The sequence below is a fragment of the Orcinus orca genome, chromosome 20 (assembly GCF_937001465.1).
Source record: "Orcinus orca chromosome 20, mOrcOrc1.1, whole genome shotgun sequence".
NCBI classification, from domain to species: domain Eukaryota; kingdom Metazoa; phylum Chordata; class Mammalia; order Artiodactyla; family Delphinidae; genus Orcinus; species Orcinus orca.
The window spans coordinates 43941883-43959324 of record NC_064578.1 but is presented as its reverse complement, the minus strand read 5'-3'; the positions used below and the strand labels follow the sequence as shown (position 1 = coordinate 43959324).

The 17442-nt window shown below is 38.9% G+C and overlaps 1 non-coding gene across 1 annotated transcript; it reads right to left on the bottom strand.

The window, feature by feature from the left end:
• Positions 1-21: 21 nt before the first annotated feature.
• On the bottom strand, positions 22-17333 carry LOC101281875 (uncharacterized). Its single transcript, XR_004479286.2, has 4 exons — positions 17137-17333; positions 16276-16376; positions 9267-9393; positions 22-7893 (listed from the first exon to the last, which is right to left on the bottom strand). It is a non-coding gene; the product is annotated as an uncharacterized LOC101281875 (transcript).
• Between the last annotated feature and the right edge of the window lie 109 nt (positions 17334-17442).

Genomic DNA, 17442 nt, shown 5'->3' with positions numbered 1-17442 from the left:
TGGCTCATGGGCCCAGTTGCTCCGTGGCATGAGGGATCCTCCCAGACCAGGACTCAAACCCGTGTCCCCTGCATTAGCAGGCAGATTCTCAACCACTGCACCACCAGGGAAGCCCTTAATTCCTTCTTGATTTAGAAATTTTTTCTCCTTTCCATCTCCTGTTTCTCCCAAGGCATTATTTGTTGCACATTTTCATTTTTATTTCCCTTCTAGTTTGGTCTTCACCTCTGAAATGATTTTTTATTTCTAATTCTTTCCTGAGTCTGTCACCATCTTTAATTTTTTTTTTCTCCACTTGCCTCATATCTGAATTTTTCTAATTCTGTTTTATTGTTTATCTGTTTTATTGTTCTTTCAGAGTGTCTATCATTTTCTGACATTTTTAGCTAGTTTTGAAACTAGCTATGTACAAACTATGTTTGTACATATGACGTGCTGGTGTGCCTCTCATTGTCTATAGGAATGTTCTTTTATCCTTTAATCCCTTTTATAGCAATTTTATGCAAGGTTAAACCAGAATCTTTTCCTATTGCTTTTATTTAAATTTTTAAAATTTAAATTAACAGAGCAAAGCTTTCTTGTGTATAGTTCTATGAATTTTAATACATCTAGAGGTTCATATAACCACAATAATTATACAGAATAGTTCGATCACCCCTAAAACTCCCTCAAGCTATCACTTTATACTCCCTCCCTCCCCTAGTCCCTAATCTCTGGCAAACACTGATCTGTTCCCATCTCTACGATTTTTTTTCATTTCCAGATTGTTATATAAATGGAATCATACAGTATGTAATGTTTACAGATTTTTTTCCCATTCAGCCTAATGCTGTTGAGATCCATGCAAGTACCTTTATGTACTTAGAGCTCATTCCTTTTTACTGCTGAGTACTATTCCATTGTATGGATGTGTCATTCACATGCTGAAGGACATTTAGGCTGTTTTCAGTTTGGGGCAATTATGAACAGAGCTACTACAAATAACCCTGTATAGGCTTTTGTGTGAATGCAAGTTTCCATTTCTCTAGGGTAAATACTCAGGAGTAGGATTGCTGGGTTGTGTATGTGTAAATTCATAAGAAATTGCTAAACTCTTTTCCAAAGTTACTGTACAATTTTGCATCCCTTCCAGCAAAGTATGAGAGTTCCAGTTGCTCAGTATCCCTGCCAGTACCTAGTAATTGCAATATATTTTATTTTAGCCATTCTAATAGGTGTTTAGTTTCTCATCATGGTTTTAATATGCATTTTCCCAATGGCTAATGATGTTGAACATCTTTTCATGTGTTTATTTGCTATCCATATATCCTCTTTGATGAAGTGTCTGTTCAAGTCTTCCTCTTTGATTCATAGGCTATTTAGAGGTATCTTGTTTCATTTCTAAGTGTTTGGAGGTTTGCCTCTTAACTTTGTTATTGATTTCTCATTTAATCCCATTATGTCAAAGGACATAAGATATATGGTTTCAATTCTTTTAAAGTTTGCTTTATGATCCAAGATATGTTCTATGCACACTTGAAAACAGTGTGTATGCTAATATTGTTGGGTAAAGTATACTATATTCATTTGCATGATTATATTCATGTGCATGATTGCATTATTTAGTTTTTCCATATACTTGCTGATTTTCTGTCTACTAGTTCTATCAATTACTTAGAAAGGCATGTTGGAGTCTATATAAAATTGTGGATTTAATTATTTCTCCTTTCAGTTCTGTCAGTTTTTATTTCATATATTTTGGAGCTCTCTTGTTAGGTATACACATTGAGAATTATTATGTCTTCTCAGTGAATTGACCCTTTTATCATTATATAATGTCCCTCTTTATCCCTGGTGATTTTCTTTGCTCTCTAGTCTTTGTTTCCTGTTAATATTACCATTCCAGTTCTTTTTTATTAGTGTTTGCTTAATGTATCTTTTTCTATCCTTTTAATCTACCTATATTTGAAGTGAGTTTCTCAAAAATAGCACACACTTCAGTCATGAATTTTTATCCATTTGGACATTCTCTGTCTTTTAATTGGTGTATTTAGTCCATTGGCATTTAATGTAATTATTGATGTGTTTGGATTCAGGTCTACTATTTTATTATTTGTCTTCTATGTGCATCCTGTTTTTCATTCCTCTGTTTCCAATTTTATGCCTTCATTTGTATTGACACTTTTTTTGGCCCATCATCCTTTTCTTTTTAATGGTGGTAAAATATACATAACATAAAATTTACCATCTTAACCATTAAGTGTACAGTTCACTAGTGTTAAGTATATTCACATTGTTGTGCAACCAATCTTGAGAATTTTTTTATCTTGCAAAACTGAAACTCTCACATTGTTGTGCAACCAATCTTGAGAATTTTTTTATCTTGCAAAACTGAAACTCTCACATTGTTGTGCAACCAATCTTGATAAATTTTTTATCTTGCAAAACTGAAACTCTGTGCCCACTAAACAAAGTCTCTCTCCAAGTCTGTACTCTAGATACCTTAGAAAATTAAATCAGTTTGTCTTTTTCTTACTGGTTTATTTCACTTAGCATAATGTCCTCAAGCTTCATCCATGTTGTGGTATGTGTCAGTATTCCTTCCTTTTTAAGGCTGAATAATATTTCATTGTCTGTTTATACTACATTTTTGTTTATCCATTCATTTGTTGATGGACATCTTGGTTGCTCCCTCATGTTAGCTATTGTGAATAATGCTGCTATGAACATAGGTGTACAAATATCTGTTTGGGCCCCTCCTTTCAATTCTTTTGGGTATATGCCCAGAAATGGTATTGCTGGATAATATGGTAACTGAATACTTTTTAATATTCCATTTTAATTCTTACTCATTTTTAATTGAGATGGGTGTTATTCTACATTTAGGAGGAAAAATTGGACCAGGGTAGAGTTTATAGCTTTGTAGCATTGAAGGTCCCTCTTCATGGTTTTCTATGAGTGCTCAAAACTGTAGTCTTAAACACTTCCTGAAATATGCCTCCTCTGCTCCCCTCCCCCACTTTTATCTAGACCACCTTCTTCCTTTGCCACTATCATCCCTGTCCTGTTGTTCAATTTGGATTCTACTACCAGAAATGTCTCCTGAGTAGTAGATGTTGTCCTGAAAGGCATCTGTAGTTTGGATTCTAGAGTTTAAGAGGCCCAGACTTTAGCTGTGCTGTATTTACCTTTCACATACCTGCCTATAGAAGGATGACTTCCAGTTTCAGCTGCTGCTGTACTTTCTAGTGAGTAAATTTATGATTTGAGGGTTCTCTTCTTCTCAGAGCTGTCAGATATTCCCTTGCTTTTATTTCTACTTCATCCCATAAAAACTGCAGACACCAAAAGGATCTTAGGGCTGTCAGTTTATTCCCAGTTAATCTTCTTATAGGGTTTGAGGGGGTGACTTGTCACTTAGCTTTGATGTAGATGTTACCTGTGGATTTGTATTTTGCTCTTTTAGTTTCTCTCTTATTTGGTTTGTTTGTTTTGTTTGGTGGGAGATGGGGAGGATTCAAGGAAAGCAAAAACATTACATATTCACAGCCACCATTTTCCCAGAATTCTCTTCCACTTTTTTTAAAGCCATTTCAATCAGGAATGATTTTTGTTTCATAACTCCACTGAAAAAACACTCTTTCTAAGACCACCAAAACCCTCCCTTTTGTTAACTCTAGTGGTCAGTTACTGTTCTTCCAGTAATGTGTGACAGTTTATCTACTGGTACATCCACACTTACCTTGGTCATTTTCTACTTTGCTCACCAGTCTTTCTCATTCTCCTTTTAGATACCATCTAGGGTAATCAACCATCTCAGTTTGCCTGGGATTGTCCTGGTTTTAGCACTGAAAAGTCCCACATTCTGGAAAACTCCATAATTGGGAAGACCAGGACCATCCTCCTTTCCTGACTTCTAAGTGGAAGAATGGCTCAGAGAACAGTCTTTGACACTCTTCTCCTCTCAATATTTCACTCATTTATCAAGTGATCTCTTTCAGTCTTATTGCTTAATAAATTATCCATCTGCTGGTGATTCCCAGCTCTACCCTCTCCACTCTGCCAGAAGCTCACATAGCCAGCTACTATTGATCCTTCTGGCTTAACCTTAAAAAAAAATCCTGAATCTAATCATTTTCTCAACATTTCTACTGTTAACATCATAAGCATCAGCAAATTTTCTCTTTAAGGGCCAGAGAGTAAATATTTTAGGCCTGCAAGCCACAGTCCCATTGCAACTACTCAACTTGGCCACTGTAGTGCAAAAATAGCCAAAGACAACACATAAGTGAATAGCTGTGGCTATGTTCTGATAAAACTTTATTTACAAAAAATAGGCAGCTGGCTCACTGGCCATACATAGTTTGCTGACCCCTAGTCTAACCTATCATCATCTTATGTGTGAATTACTAACACAGCATCCCAATTAGTCACCTTATTCCTCTCCTTTTAGCTTCATTAGTCAGAAAGTATTTTTTGTTAAGAAATACATACAAATGAGAGTGTTTTGTGCATTTGTATATACACATATTTAAAAGGTATGAAGAATAATGAAATGAATACTATGTATCCATTACTAAGCTTAAAAAATAAAACATTACAAATATTATTGATGCTTCTTGAATATCCCTCCCAAAGCAAATTGTTCTCGCTTTCCTGTACCCTACAGGTAACCACTATTTCGAAATTTGTATTTCTCATTCTCTTTCCTTTTATTATTGTTTTACTATATATATGTGAATTCTTATTAAAATACTGTGCAGTATGACAACATTTGAACACTATATATAAATAGCCTCATACTTCTGGTATTCTGTGACTGTTTTTATGATTAACCTGATATATTAGCTATAATTCATTCATTTCATGGCAGTATGGTTTTATTTAGCATACAATAGAAACAGGATGATTTACTGATCTATTCTGATGCTGAGAGACATTTAGATTGTTTCTAGTATTTTGCAAACACTGCAGGTACTGACATTCTTCCTCATCTCTCCCACTGCAACCTCTGCTTTTAGCAGTATGGTACACTTTATCTATCGTGAAAAGTAGTCTTATGTTGCAAAACTGCTAAATGCTGGATATATCAAAATAAAGGTATCTTTAAATTTGTCACTGAGCACTCAAGAAAGTAAAGGAAATTCCTAAAAGGAAAAACAATATAAACATACTAAACACAGAAAAGAAAACTGAAACTGGAGCGGCAAAGCAAACCCGAGAACTGAAACCACCTTGCTGTGGGGCATCCCAACAGAAACCAAGAGCTTTTGTGGATTGATGTCCATGTGAAGGAACAAGGTTAAGTCTCAAACTACGCAAAGTGAAGAACGAAACCTGAGACTACAGCATAAAACGCAGGTCTTCAAAGAAGCCACACCCAGAGTTAAAGTGTGGGCTAGGAAAAAGTCTCCTGCCAGTTAAGGGACTAACAGGTAAATCTGCTCTCCTCCGCTGTGGTTCTAGATTTCACCACCACTACCACCATCAAAAAAAAAAAAGAGAGAGAGCTTCCCTGGTGGCGCAGTGGTTGAGAGTCCGCCTGCCGATGCAGGGGACACGGGTTCGTGCCCCGGTCTGGGAAGATCCCACATGCCGCGGAGCGCCTGGGCCCATAAGCCATGGCCGCTGAGCCTGCGCGTCCGGAGCCTTGCTCCGGAACGGGAGAGGCCACAGCGGTGAGAAGCCCGCATACCGCAAAAGAAAAAAAAAAGAGTCTCACCTGAGAATTAATCATTAACATCCATCCTCACATAAGATTGGAGTTCAAATTTACACTACCTGTCATGGACACCTCAAGCTGAGAAATTAATTAAAGAATAGACCTGGTCTCTGGTATAAACGAGTAAATAATCTCCTAGAGTAATGCTTTGAACCCAGATCCTTCAAGATTCCCACTTTTCAAACTGAGGCGCGTAGGAAGTCACAATCAAAAGTAAGACTAGGGCGGGCTTCCCTGGTGGCGCAGCGGTTGAGAGTCCGCCTGCCGATGCAGGGGACACTGGTTTGTGCCCTGGTCCGGGAAGATCCCACATGGCGCGGAGCGGTTGGGCCCGTGAGCCATGGCCGCTGAGCCTGCGCGTCTGGAGCCTGTGCTCCGCAATGGGAGAGGCCACAACAGTGAGTGGCCCGCGTACCACAAAAAAAAAAAAAAAAAAAAAAAAAAGAATATAACAAGTGTTGTCAAGGATGTAGAGAAAAGGGAGCCCTTGTCATTACTGATGGGAATGTAAATTGATGCAGCCACTATGGAAAACATATGGAGGTTCCTCAAAAAATTAAAAATATAACTACCTATGATCCAACAATTCTTCTTCTGGGTATTTTTCCAAGGCAAAAGGAAAACACTAATTTGAAAAGATATATGTACCCCCACATTCACCGCAGCATTAACCAAGACATGGAAACAGCCTAAGTGTTCATCAATGGATGAATGGATAAAGAAAATGTGTGTGTGTGTGTATGTATACACAAAATTAAACAGACAATTACCATACGATCCAACAATTTCACTTCTGTGTATATACCCAAACAATTGAAAGCAGGGACTCAAACAGGTATTTGTACACCCATGTTCCTAGAAGTATTATTCACAATAGCCAAAAGATGGAAGCAACCCAAATGTCTGCTGATGGATGAATCGATAAACAAAATGTGGTAAATACATACAACAGAATTCAGCCTTAAAAAGGAAATTCTGACACATACCAGAACATGGATGAAACTTGAGGACATGGTACTAAGTGAAATAAGCCATACACAAAAAGACAAACATTGTATGATTCAACTCATATGAGATATCTAGAATAGTGAAATTCATAAAGACAGAAAGTAGAATGGTGGTTGCCAGGCCCTGGTGGGGAAGAGGAATTGGAATTATTATTTAATGAGTACATAGTTTCATTCTGGGAAGATGAAAAAGTTGTGGAAATGAATACAGTGATGGTTGCAAGAGAATGTGAATGTACTTAATGCCACTGAATTTACACTCAAAAAAGGTGAAAATGGAATACATTTGTTATTCATTGTTTTAACACAATTTTAAGTAAATAAATAACTCCTGAAAATTAATTAATTATTAAGAAAATAAACCTAAACAATCTAGTGGAAAAGATGGCAAAATTTTACATAAAAAGAAAGTATATTTATACTTTTATTTATATATTTATAAATAAAAGTATAAATTTATATAAAATTTATATAAATAAAATAAAAAAGTCAGCTTCCCTGGATCATGCATTTCTGTGCTAGAATATCAGGAGCTTTAAAGGGTTTAAACTTTTTTGGCCCAGGAATCTCATATCTGATCATCAAATATGAAAATATCCATCTAAATAAAGATGCATCAGAGTAGTAATTTTAAATAGAAGAAACTGTGAAAAGCAACTTCTATATTTAATAGTATTTAAACGTATTATATCTGGGTCTTGCTTTAAAATACTTCAAGGGTGGGGGATGCAGAGGTCAATGAGGATAGATGAAATAAGATTGAAAACATGTTAATAACTGCTGAAGCTCGGGCACGAATTCATGGGACGTCCATTCCTCTGTCCGTAATAAAGTAAAAAAGAAAAAAATTTAAACACATTTGTAATGTTCTGTGAAAAAAAATGAAATCATCTCTATCTAACAATTAGAACATTATTTTAAGTCAATAAATGTTGATTAAAAGTAAATGAATATCTTTTAATGCATGGAATTCCTGCATCAAAGCAAAACTAGTCAGAGGGGGCTTCCCTGGTGGCGCAGTGGTTGAGAGTCTGCCTGCCGATGCAGGGAACATGGGTTCGTGCCCTGGTCCGGGAAGATCCCACGTGCCGTGGAGCGGCTGGGCCAGTGAGCCATGGCCACTGGGCCTGCGCATCTGGAGCCTGTGTTCCGCAACGGGAGAGGCCACAACAGTGAGAGGCCCGCCTACCGCAAAAAAAAAAAAAAAAAACTAGTCAGAGGGAAAAAAATTCAAAGATCAGTAGGAAAAATGATCAGTAGGGCTTAAAAATGCATTTCAGAAGATTTTTTTCAAAAACACATGAGTTTAAAAAAGGGAAAGAAGTGGATCTAAATTATATGATATAAAATGGCTCTTAAAGAAAAAGGGCTTTAAAATTGGAGGGAATTATGACAGATGAATAGCACAGAGAGCACAGGTGGGGGTAAAAGGGAAGGACTTTACATTTTTCCACGTGTTTTAGGGCTTTTCTTCACAACTCTTGGATAGGCCTTCAAGGAAGAGATTCCTCAATCTATACCTTTAAGGTGCTGCCTCCCTCACCAGCTGGGTTCTTTTTTTTTAATATTTATTTATTTATTTTGGCTGCGCCGGGTCTTAGTTGCACCATGTAGGATCTTCTTGGTGGTATGTGGGATCTTTAGTTGCAGCATGCAAGATTTTTAGTTGCGGCATGCAGACTTCTTAGCTGCGGCATGCATGTGGGATCTAACTCCCCAACCAGGGATCGAACCCGGGCCCCATGCATTGGGAGAGCGGAGTCTTACCCACTGGACCACCAAGGAAGTCCCACCAGCTGGGTTCCTAACTGCAGTGCCTTTCCCTACCTGTTCAATCTAATCACCTGGGCACCATCCTCCCACCATGTTCCTTGAAACCATCCAGGGCTCCTTCCCTTCCTCTAATAAGAAAATCACATCAAGCTTAGGAATAGAGAGTCCTGTTTGTAAGAAAAAATAAGAAGACATAATCATGCTGTTCCTGAATTCAAACCCAGTCCTCAAGAAAACAGGCAACAACATGAAGGACAAGAGGAAGGTGTAAAGCAAGGAGAAGATAAAGGTACCACAAAGTGCTGCTCATCTCCGAATCTACAATGTACAAAATAATTCCCAAGGAAATAGGTAGAAACCCACCCAGACAATTGAAAATACACCCAAAATTCACAAGTTATTTGGGAATAGAAATCCTTACCTAGGACTTCCCTGGTGGCACAGTGGTTGAGAATCCACCTGCCAATGCAGGGGACACGGGTTCGATCCCTGGTCCGGGAAGATCCCACATGCCGCGGGACAACTAAGCCCGTGCACCATAAATACTGAGCCTGTGCTCTAGAGCCCGTGCGCCACAACTACTGAGCCTGCGTGCCACAGCTACTGAAGCCCGCGCACCTAGAGCCCATGCTTCGCAACAAGGGAAGCCACCACAATGAGAAGCCCGTGCACCACAACGAAGAGTAGCCCCCACTCACCACTAGAGAGAGCCCACAACACAGCAACGAAGCCCAGGGCAGCCAAAAGTAAAGTAAAATAAATAAATAAATAAATGAAATCCTTACCTAGTAAGACCAGGTTGCTGTAATTCTCCATCATTACATCTCTATATAAATCCCTCTGCATAGAGTCCAGGCATTCCCACTCCTCCTGAGAGAAGTCTACAGCCACATCCCTGAACATGACCAACCCCTAAAATGACAAAGCCATGTAGTACTGTTAAAATTAAAGGAAATGTCTTTCAGATCAAAGAAGAGATGGAAAAGGACACTGAGGGATGGAGAAAATACACTGAGTAAATGGATTAAGCCAAAGATAGGGCAGAGTAAAAAAATTAGTGTAATTAGAACAAAGTGCCTCCATCTTCTTGAATATTCCTATTGCTGTAGACACACCTCCTTCATACAGTGAGACATTCCCATTATCCCACGGCTAGGGCTAGGAATGAACAAAACACACATTTATTTACAGTTTCCCAAATAATGAAATAGAGTAGAAAAACACACAGCAACCTGTAGGCCTGGAAAATTACTATTTATTTTAATGATCATCCCTGACTTACCAATATTTTTATTGTGGAAACTTTCAAACATACAGAAAGTTGAAAGAACTGTATAGTGAACATCTGACATGCTAATTACTACTTACAATAAACTCTTAAATATGAGCTCCTCCTTTCCCTTTTTTTTTTCTTACTTCTTAAAGGAAAAAGTCAGAATCTTTCTAAAATATTTACCAAACAAACAAGCAAAACCTCTGTTGCACATAATAGGACTTTGATCTAATTAAAGTGTACACCAAATATTAAGAATCATCACTTTCAGAAAGTATCATAAGTATTTTTCCTTATAATGCAAGTTCTTTAATAAACTCTTTTTAACTGGATATATCTTTCATCTTAGGAAGGCAAGACATAACCATTCCATTATTTTGGATATTGAGATCGAACAAGATCTCTAAGTTCCTTTACAGCTTTGAAAGTCTAAAATTCTCAAAAACTTATGCATCTGGCTAGTCTTACTTGTTAAAAAGTTCAAAACTATAGAAAAGCTAACAGTATATTGTTTAGGGATAAATAGTAAAACAATTGTGAAAAGCAAGAGAATGATGACTACAAAATTTTCTTTACAGGTTACACGTTGAGAGGGAGGGCAGGGTACAAAATGGTCTTCAATAGGCCTTCCTATTCTATGTGTTAAGTACATGAGTGTTCTATTATTCTTTTGTAGTAAGAAATACTTCATATTTTTTTAAAGGGCAACTCAAAAATTAACGAAAAATAAACAGGCCTGTAAAGATGAGTTATCCCATTCAACAATCATTTCCACTTCATTAAACCACAATTCTGAATCTGAAAAAAAAAAAAAAAAAACACAATTCTGATATGGGAGGCCCAGTGGAATGTATTTAGGCTCCATCATAGAGTACTGCACACAAATGGGAACACTGTTAGAAAAGAATGGGATGCTAGGACAGAAAAAAGAGTGCACACATTTATGGTCAATTAATCTATGACACAGGAGGCAAGAATATACAATGGAGAAAGGACAGTCTCTTCAATAAATGGTGATGGGAAAACTGGACAGCTCCATGTAAAAGAATGAATTTAGAACATTCTCCTATACTATTTACAAATATAAACTCAAAATGGATTAAGACCTAAATGTAAGACCAAAAACAATAAAACTCCTAGAGGAAAACATAGGCAGAACGCTCTTTGACATAAATCACAGCAGTATTTTTTTGGATCTGTCTCCTAAAGCAAAGGAAATAAAAGCAAAAATAAACAAATGTGACCTAATTAAATTTAAAAGCTTTTGCACAGCAAAGGAAACCATCAACAAAACGAAAAGACAACCTACAGAATGGGAGAAAATATTTGCAAATGATATGAGCAATAAGGAGTAAATATCCAAAATATATAGACAGCTCATAGAACTCAACGTTTAAAAAAAAAAAAAGCCGATTAAAAAATGATCAGAAGAACTGAATAGACGTTTATCCAAAGACGTGAAGATGACCAACAGGCACATGAAAAGATGCTCAACATCGGCTAACCATAGGGGAAATGCAAATCAAAACCACAATGAGATAGAAAATGGCTAAGTCTTAAATATAAGACGAGACACCATAAAACTCCTAGAAGAGAACACAGGCAAAACATTCTCTGACATAAATTGTACCAACGTTTTCTTAGGTCAATCTCCCAAGGCAATAAAAGTAAAAGCAAAAATAAATAAATGGGACCTAATCAAACTTACAAGTTTTTGTACGGTAGAGGAAACCACAAACTAAATGAAAAAACCAGCCTACAGACTGTGAGAAAATATTTGCAAATGATGCAACCAACAAGGGCTTAATTTCCAAAATACACAAACAGCTCACACAACTCAACAACAACAATAACAACAACAAAAACCCAGTCAAAAAATGGACAGAAGACCTAAATAGACATTTTTCCAAAGAAGACATACAGATGGCCAACAGGCACATGAAAAGATGCTCAACATTGCTAATTATTAGAGAAATGCAAATCAAAACTACAATGAGGAATCATCTCACACCATAATTTTAAAAATCTACAAATAACAAATGCTGGAAAGGGTGTGGAGAAAAGGGAACCCTCCTACATTGTTGGTGGGAATGTAAACTGGTGCAGCCACTATGGAAAACAGTATGGAGGTTCCTCAAAAAACTAAAAATAGAGTGGCCATATGATCCAGCAGTCCCACTCCTGGGCATATATCTGGAAAAGATGAAAACTCTAATTCGAAAATATACATGTACCCCAGTGTTCATAGCAACACTATTATATACATATATACACATACCTCATCTTCTTTATCCATTCATCTGTCGTGGACACACACACACACACACACACACACACACACACACACACACAATGGAATACTACTCAGCCATAAAAAAGAATGAAATCTTACCATTTGCAACAACATGGATGAACTTGGAGGGTATTATGCTAAGTGAAATAAGTTGGACAGAGAAAGACAAATACTGTAGGATATCACTCATATGTGGAATCTAAAAAATACAACAAACTAGTGAATATAATTTAAAAAAAAACAGCAGACTTACAGATATAGAGAACAAATTAGTGGTTATCAGTGGGGGAGAGGGAAGGGAGGAAGGATAATATAGGGGTAGGGGATTAAGAGGTACAAACTATTATGTGTAAAATAAGCTACAAGGCTATATTGTACAACACAGGAAATATAGCCAATATTAATAACTATAAATGGAGTATAACCTTTAAAAATTGTGAATCATGTTGTACACCTGTAACTTATATTATACATCAACTATACTTCAATAAAGAAAAAAAAGAAAAGAGTGGGATACTAAGGGACAAGACCCTGCTGCTGGGTGCCATCACTTGCTCCCTGACAGAATGGGAGGACCTGAGATGGGTTCATAGATGAAACTCAGTTGAGCAAGGAAGTTTCTAGATAAAAAAATGTTGGGACTTCCCTAGTGGCACAGTGGTTAAGAATCCACCTGCCAAAGCAGGGGACACGGCTTTGAGCCCTCGTCCGGGAAGATCCCACGTGCCACAGAGCGACTAAGCCCGTGCACCACAACTACTGAGCCTGTGCTCTAGAGCCCGCGAGCCACAACTGCTGAGCCCACGTGCCACAACTACTGAAGCCTACGTGCCTAGAGCCTGTGCTCCGTAACAAGAGAAGCCACTGCAATGAGAAGCCCGCACACCGCAACGAAAAGTAGCCCCCGCTCGCCGCAACTAGAGAAAGCCCGTGCGCAGCAACGAAGACCCAGCACAGCCAAAATAAATAAATAAATTTAAATGCTTTATTTAAAAAAATGAGATTTCACCTCACACACCTATTAGAATGGCTACTGTTAAAAAAACAAAAAATGTTGGTGAGGATGTGGAGAAAAGGGAGCCCTTGTGCATCATTGATGAGAATGTAAATTGGCACAGCCATTATGGAAAACCGTATGGAGGTTCCTCAAAAAAAATTTTTTTTAATTACCATATGATCAAGCAATTCCACTTCTGGGTATTTATTTGAAGAAAACAGAAACACTAACTTGAAAAAATACATGCATCCACATGTTCATAGCAGCATTACTTAGAATAGCCAAGATATGGAAGCAACCTAAGTGTCCATCAGTGAATCAATGGATAAAGAAATTGTGACATATATACACACACACACACGATGGAATGTTATTCAGCCATAAAAAAGAATGAAATTTCACCATTTGCAACAACATGGATGGACCTTGAGGGCATTACGTTAAGTGAAACAAGAGAAAGACAAATACCATATGATTTCACTTATATGTGGAATCTAAAAACAAAACAAAAAACCAAATTCATAGATACAGAGACTAGACTGGTGGTTGCCAGAGATGGGGGGGAAGCAAAAATGGGTGAAAGTGGTCAGAAAGTACAAACTTCCAGTTATAAAATAAGTCCTGGGGATGTAATGTACAACATGGTGACTATAGTTAGTAGTATTAATTATATATTGAAAGTTGCTAAGAGATTAGATATTAAAAGTTCCCATCACAAGAAAAACGTTTGTAACTATCTGCAGTGATGGATGTTAACTAGAATTTTTGAGGTGATCATTTCATAATATATACATATATTGAATCATTATGTTTTACACCTGAAACTAATATGTTTTACGTCAATTATATCTCAGTTAAAAATGGTAATAAGAGCTATGAAAAAATAAAACAGTATAAGGGAGATAGGAAGTGCACTTGTTGAGATGCTATTTTATGTAGGGTGGTCAAAGAAGGGTTCTCCAATTTGGTGACAGGTGAGCAAAGTCTTGAAGAAGTGAAAGAGTAATGATGCAGATATCAGGAGCAAGAAAATGCCAGGCAGGGGAATCAGCAAGTTCAAAAGCAGAGGGGGCAGAATTAAGTTACCTAAAAATATATAGAAAATCAAGTCAGAGAGGCAGCCGAGAGCCAGATTACATTGGGCTGTGTAAGCCATTGTAGAAACTTTGGTTTTTACTCTGAGTGAGATGGGCAGCCACGGAAAGTTTTAAGCCAGGCAGTGATGACTTACATCTTGGAAGAATCACCCTGGCCGCTGTGTTAAGCAGGAATGTAGGCAGGCAATGAAAGAAGTAGGGGGATCAGTTAATAGGCTGTTGCAACATCAAAGGAGAGACGCCTGTGGCCTAGATGAGGACCAGCTGAACTTGTACATGCAAGGCTTTCAAGTTCCGAGTCGCCCTCACTCAGCTGGGCACAGGCCTATCACCTTTCTCTCCACTATGTGGAACTGCCCCCCTTGCTCCCAAGAATAAATTAAGTCTAGCTAGAATTCCAAACTGTGGATGTTTGATAATCTAATTAAGTGCTACGTGAAGTTTAAAATGTCCAGCATTGCCTAAGCAATTTGATACATGCTGTCCACCTACAATGTTTTGATCACCTTATATCCCCTCTTTGCCCCTTCATGGCCACCCCCACCAGGGCACTATGGGGGCACAGGCCTCTGGAAAAGAAAAAAGTTTTTGTCATTTCAAAAGAAGGAAGTATTCATGGATGTGGTCAAATCCATGAGTGGCTGTGGAGGACAAATGGATAAATCCTGTCCAGAGGAACTTCTTCAAGGATGTGATAATAGAGAAGTAAGGAAACATAGTTCTACTAATTGAGAAGTTACCCCTATTATTCATAATCTTCCCTTTAAGACATCTATTTTCCTTCATGTGTATCTCCAGGGAGCTTCTGAAGAGCTTGACTCTAGCTAAGAATTGGTTTGATATTTACTGAGCTTCAACTGACAGCTCTAAATCTTCATTTTGAGGACCTCACATTCCTTTGGCCCTTTTACAAATAACTTCTGTTCCTAAAAAAATAGGGAGGAGATTTAACTATACAATTTCTTGAGTACTTTCTATTTATTTTATTTTTAAATTTTATTTATTTATTTTTGGCTGCGTGGGGTCTTCGTTGCTGTGCGCAGGCTTTCTCTAGTTGCAGCGAGTGGGGGCTACTCTTCATTGCGGTGTGCAGGCTTCTCACTGCGTTGGCTTCTCTTGTTGCGGAGCACGGGCTCTAGGCATGCGGGCTTCAGTAGTTGTGGCTTGCGGGTTCTAGAGTGCAGGCTCAGTAGTTGTGGCACACGGACTTAGTTGCTCCGTGGCATATGGGATCTTCCCAGACCAGGGCTCGAACCCGTGTCCCATGCTTTGGCAGGCGGATTCTTAACCACTGCGCCACCAGGGAAGCCCTTCTATTTATTTTAAATTGCTTAATGTTAGTCATAATAATGAAAATGGATATGTTCTATCTCAAACATATTTTTACTTAGCTGCATAAAATGCCACCTTATATTGGGATTTACTTAAAATTTCCCTATTTGTGAAAAGTAATTTTGGATTTTATTATCTCAAAGGTTGTCCCAAAGTGTTATAGTCTCTGCTTTTAGATCTATCCGTGGTTCTACCATTTTTGTAACCCTTAGTGAATTTCATTCCAGTCCTCCTTCCCTTTAGATATCTGGTGATGGAGTCCATGGATTCCAGATTGAGAACTCCAACGAGGACCATTTGAGAATTTAATTCAAAATAGACCTGGAAACTGGTCCAAGTATTTACTCACAAATTACCTGGCAAATCCCTTGTCCTATTGGTATAGAACTCTTTGATCAAGCCCCCATGTCATTCCTACTCCAAAAATATTGGCAAAGTGAAAGATCTTATCACCTGTTTGGACTGAGGCTAACCAAAACCAACCCATAAGCTGCATGGCTTTTGCTTGGTGTGTGGTATGGTGTGTGCCACATATGCACTCATCTTATTTTCAACAATTCAGTTGTTATGATGAAGCCTCTGTATTTGCCTCACTAGGCCAGCAGAGATCTTAGAGGAGATATGGCAAACAGGAGAAACTGCTGAATTAATACTAAGACGGAGGGGACATATAGGAAACTGGGTCTCTGGGTCTAACCCCAAGGCCTCCATTATGTATCCAAATGGGAAGTACTAAGGACAAGGTCTCTTGAATGGGCTTTTAGTAGTCAGGAATTGTCAGAAGAGGAAAAAATATATATACCTTGAAAAACAAAGATTTCAGGGAAGAAAGAAAAAATCCCAAAGCACTTTGATCTTGACTTTTGGATGTTCAGAAACCATTCTTTCCTCTTAGTGAGGTAACTGAGGAAAAAAGAAGAAACTGATGAGACACTTAGCTTTTCTTGGGATCCCACACTTTCTCCAGCTTTTCTTGGGATCCACACTTTCTCCAGCCCCTCTCCACCCACACACACATACAGAGGAAGGTCAGGGAAGACTGAAGAATCCAGCCCAATGCAGTTACAGGAGAAGAGCTACAATCTATCATGGGCTCACAAATGACTCCTAGGTATGGAGTGGTGAAGCCACACTTGCACCATCACAACCCACTCACCATGGCACACATAGTGCTATACAAGGTCACCCGGTTACATATAATCCCACATACATACCTAGGGGACACACAAGGTCTCTATCGCACAGCCACAGGACTCCCCGCACCCACACACTAAGGTCATATTAGTTGCACCTGCACAGTCACAGGCGCCTGACACCACAGTCTCAGACCTCCAAATCCTAGGCACACGGTGCTGCACACATTCAAACAATCACACACCCATTACCGGGACACACAGTTCCAAATGCACAGTAACCTGCCCTCTACATCCCCCACAATGGCGCACAATGCAGTAACAATCACATACCCTTTCTGGGAACACGTACAGTCACAAGCACCCCACTCCATCACCCAGAGTGATCACCACATACTGTCACCATCACACACTGCGAAGACACACTGTAACAATTACACACACACACACACACACACACACACACACACACACGATCTCCTCTCTTCTGCTCGCTCCAGACACGAAAGGCCGGGGGCCCAACTCCTCACCCTAGTCCTTCCCTAGTTCCGGTCTGGTCCAAAGTAGCTAAGTTGCACCGGGTTCCAAACGCCCCTCAGCAGCTAACTCCGCGGAGCCAACGGCCCCACCACTGTGCAAAACTCAGCAGCGAAATACCGCGGGACATAGCGTGGGCCTGCGGATTTCTCTGGGAAATGTAGTCCAGAGGCTGAAAACGGACCCCGATTCCTCTCAGCGCGGAAGCTAGGTTTGCGCTCATCCACCGCCTCTCTGCACCAATCAGAACCGCAAGGCCCGGACGCCAAGTGGTTCGCAGATGGAGCCGGCATACCTGC